Consider the following 4862-nt stretch of genomic DNA (forward strand, 5'->3'; position numbering starts at 1 on the left):
GCTAATGTTTTGGTATGTTGCCCATGGTCACAAAATTTGCATTAAATGTTGGGCGGAACACAAGGTTCTCTTACGATATTTCACAACAACGTTTTGCCTCAGGGTTGTTGGACAGATTGGCGAGAACAATCTAAGGAGTGGTTTCAGCAAGGCATCGTGTGTGTATGGAAATAGCCTTTCTCAATGTGCGTTCATGTGTGTACTTGTGTGCTTGAGAAATACCAAAAGTCACGGCTCAAGCACCGTCCCAAACATGGATGTGAAAGATACTAGCAAACTGTGAAACTAAGTATGACATAAAATTGAGTATGTACAGCATTTTAACTGGATTTTGTGTACAGAAACAAATCTGGGATGTATAGCTATTAGATTCCAAAGGATTTCTGAGTATGAGAAATGATTTTACTGGACATAATCAACCGCCCCAAAATGCATGAAGGCTCTTCTTTTAGCGGTGGCCTGCGAGGCAGACTGTTTAAGTAATTAATCGGTTGAACAAAATAATTACGAATGATGGCAAGTGACGTTAAGGAATGGTTAAGAAAAAAATACAGGAGCTCAAATATTGTACATAATTATTATAATACAAATTTAACACTAAGATATTTCATCATTTCAATTTGTGTTAAAATAATGCAGGAAAAACAAAATGTATCTGAGTGGAAGAGGTGATGTTGATTTGCATTTGTGATCATTTTAATTCGACAGTAGTTCGGACCAGTAACGTCGTCACAGATACAGTCATGTGATGCAGAGAAGACACATTGCTTGAGTTTACTCCAGTGTAATCTCTGAACCCTTGGCTACCGGTCTGACGATCATCAGCCTCTGGGGGCAGGGGGCTCTATTGCTGGGGGTTCCAAATGCCCATCCATGCTTCCGGTGCCAAAATGTTGTCCCGTTGACTACAGATGCAGCATTTGAATGCAGCATCTGTGTATAGAGATTCAATTCAGTGTGAACAGTCTGCTGGTAATGGTAATCATTAATTTAGTAGGCACAGGCAGTATGCAGTACATCCTGATTGAGTATGTAGTACGTTAGTATACGATTTTGAGCGGGTTGAGAGCATGTGTATCAGTCATTCCCTCCGGTTGAGCGGGCTGACCTCCTGCTCCCTGCACACATAAATGGCATGGAAAAAATGTACTTGACCAGATGGATCAAATTCTGATTGTACAAAGACTCTGTTTAGGGTGCCTGTGAAACTCCGACATTTTAAAAATTATTTTCATTTTGGGCAAGTGTGCAGAACTCGATCCTACATTAGGAAACAGGAAAATGTAGTCCTTAAAAGCAAATTGGCCAATTTGGAGGATAGGTAGTCCCTATGTCGACTCCTTTGACCTTTCATTTTAACATGGTAAGTGAACACTGTTGTACAACGGGCAACAGCAGTGGAAATGTAATGTAGATGGTCGATCAGTTACAGTAATCTTGGGTCTAGAGTTAGCTTCTCGAGGCTGCCAGACGTTTGACTAACTCAGTCTACTTTTAGCATCCCTACATTTGTTCACCGTTTCTTTTCAAGATGGAATGTAAAACTGTATTATTTAGCTGAGGAAAATGAGAGAAAAAGTCATGGGGTTCAATATTATCAAATAGTTTAAAACTCCGAAGAGTAGCTTTTAGTAAAGACAGAATCAAACACCCTCATCGTCTAAAGCTTTGAATTATGAACAAACACAGGAGTCAACCAACTGAAGTATTTTTTAATCCTAAAATCAGCAATAATTCCAAAGAAAGTGCTATTATTGAGCACAGTTCCCTTGCTTTACAGTGACAGTATGTGTTTTCTGTCCTCAGTTAAATGGCTCCCTGTCTGCTGGGTGGCTTTTTAATCATTTATATATTTATTTTTTATGTATTATTATTTTCTTATTGCTTTTACAACTTTCATATTATTTTTGTAAATAACATTTATACAAATATATTGTTCTTATATACCTACAGCTGTTTTCTCAGCTCTAGCTTTTCTTAAGGACATCTGAAGTGCCTCACCCAAGGTTTTGTTTTTCAATCCCTCAGTATCTACAGTAACACCTGTTAGTCCAAAGCCACGTTCTCTTTGTCACACGTCGCTCAATGTGCCCAGCTGGCTCTGATTCAGAGTGTTTATAACAAGGGAGATATGACCCAACGTAAGATTTGAGTGTTTTTGCCCATTAACCATAAATTACTTAATATTTTACACCATCAGCTTTCCCTCCAGTTAACCATTGATTCCCATCATGGGTGGGTTAACATCTTCCATCGCATTATGTCGGCTAAAACTGAATTGAAGAGCCCTAAACCAATTAAATCCTGATTTGAATGGTTAAACAGAAGAGGTCAAAAGGCCGAGATGAGAAGATATAATGTGGGTCAAACGCTGTGGTCCAAATAAAATGACTTCAGTTTTATTACCATTGGGATACAGGAAGTTTGATTTTTTTTCCCTAATCTCACAAAACAAGAGCAAAAACCAGATTAATTGGTTCTCTTTTCTTCCTTGCTGCCATGTTACCGGTCTCGTGACCCCTCAGGTTGATCCCTGGAGCTGTAGGCGGATGCAGACCGTCAGGATGAATTGAGTTGGGAACCAACGCAACAGACTACCAGCTCTTTAGCATGTTGGACACACCAGCATGACACTGTCTCGTAAAATTAAGTTCCCATCCAATAACACTGGTCTGCAGAAGACTGCTGTGGGAGGAGGGCTGTTGAAAACTGTTGAAAACTGCGACCGTGATATGAGAGAAAAAACATGTCAAATACTCCCCTAAAAGCAGAACCCTTCAGAGTTAGTGCTGGCATTGCATTGTGATTACATTCCTGTATTTGACTTGTATTGCTGTATGCAGATTTCCGGGGATCCTGGTTATACCTGGACCATGGTCTGGCCTCCTGCCATGTCATAATCATTGACTGTGTTGTAACTCTGTTATGCTGTTCATTCTGTACACATGACATCTATTACACTTCTGTCCATCCTGATAGAGGGATCCCTCCTCTGTTGCTCTCCCTAAGGTCTCTTCCTCTTTTCTCCCTGTTCAAGTTTTTTTTTGGGGAGTTTTTCCTGTTCTGATATGAGGGTCCCGGGACAGAGGATGTCGTATGTGTACAGATTGTAATGCCCTCTGAGGCAAATTTGTAATTTGTGATTTTCGGCTATACAATATAAAATTTAATTGAATTGAATCAATTCTTCTGATTCTTCAGTCTGCAGTTTATCTGCTCACATGATTTCCATCATCACAACCTTGGCTACAAGAGCTGTTCTAAAGCACAGCACTCTTCTGTCCAAAAATGACAGAAGAGTGCTGTGACGTTTCCGTGGTTGGTTTGAGTAGATTTCATTTTCTTTAATAAACTGTCACACGTCACAACGACTATTGTTGAGGTACGTTGGCTCTGGTTTATGCTCTTAGATGCTTGTTTGAAGAAAGGAGATGCACTTCTGACTTCTGGTGACTAGTTGTTCTCTCGAAAACCGATGTTGAATACACTTATTGTAAGTCGCTTTGGATAAAGGCATCTGCTAAATGACTAATGTAATGTAATGTAAAAGAAGAGAAGTGTGTTAAAATGCCAGTAGAGTACACCACACAATGGTCCAAGTGTGTATCTATTCTTGCATTTTGAATGTGCTTAACGTTCAACTCTTGTCAGTCATATTTGATTTCTGAAGGTTCTCTCCAGTATGAGCCTTCTCATCCCTTTCATTTTTTTGTTATTTCATTGTTGTTGAGTTGTTCTGTGATTGTCTGACCTCATGATTTATGTATCTGTATTAAAAGCACTGTAGATGTACCTGTTTTTGGACTGCATTTTAATAACTGCAAAAAAAATCTTATTTATAAATAATGGTACAAGAAATGACTTTTTTCGACTTGCTATACTATGACTTTTTTCGACATGAACTTGCTATGTAACTAATGTAGACATAACTTTTGTTATATCTACAGAAACATAAATACATTAATAACTGCAGCTGTAGAAAAGACGCATGTTGGAAAAAGAGACAGGATAACGTGATAGCACCACAGCCTACCTGAATGGGCGTTTAAAATTATATTTTCTTTTGCAAAAAATAAATCCATACAAATGAAGTAAAAATAATAAATAAAAACCAAACAAAAACACCTTAAAACTTCGTTACAGATATACAGGTGAGTCTTACTGACTACAGTTAGTTATCAGTACATGTCTACTTTACAGGTTTGAAAAACAGCATGAGGTTACAGATTTCCAAAATTGCCAAACAAATAGTGACCTTATCATTAATACGAAAGTATAAAACAACAAAACTGCAAAGGTATCTCATGTGACGATGTGTCAAACCGAACTGCAAAAGAGAGGCAGTGGACTCTGGTAACAGCAGTAAGTGGACATTTGACAGCGTAGCTGGTGAACAACACAGAAATTCTCAAAATCTGTCAACATTCTGCTGTGAATATCAGAAAGCTGGTGTCCATGAACAGACAGCCAAGCGTAAACAGTTTAAATGAGGCTAACACACTCCTGAAGGCTTACGTCTCATGGAAAAAAAGACTTAACCGGGATTTTTGATTTCACGCTGTAGGTTTACATCGAGGTATGTAACATCAGCATGGTTACCTGGGCTTTGTGACATTACTTTAAGCACTTGCAATGTTGTTTTAGAACTTGAATATTGCAGTAAATGTTATTTACAAAGTACTTCATACTGGGTACAACAAGGAAGTGGGGATAATGTTTTCTCCAATTTACAAAAGAGGTGGTGGACTTTCAAATCCTAAAGCATTTACAGAAGCTTGTGTAAAATAGCACACATACATATCCAACTTAAGACTGCGTGAGATGGACTTCCAAGGGTTTTAAGACAGCTAGAGCCGAGAAGC

This window comes from Anarhichas minor, unplaced genomic scaffold (genome assembly GCF_050575085.1).
Source record: "Anarhichas minor isolate MPS153535 unplaced genomic scaffold, ASM5057508v1 ptg000073l, whole genome shotgun sequence".
In the NCBI taxonomy this organism is placed as follows: domain Eukaryota; kingdom Metazoa; phylum Chordata; class Actinopteri; order Perciformes; family Anarhichadidae; genus Anarhichas; species Anarhichas minor.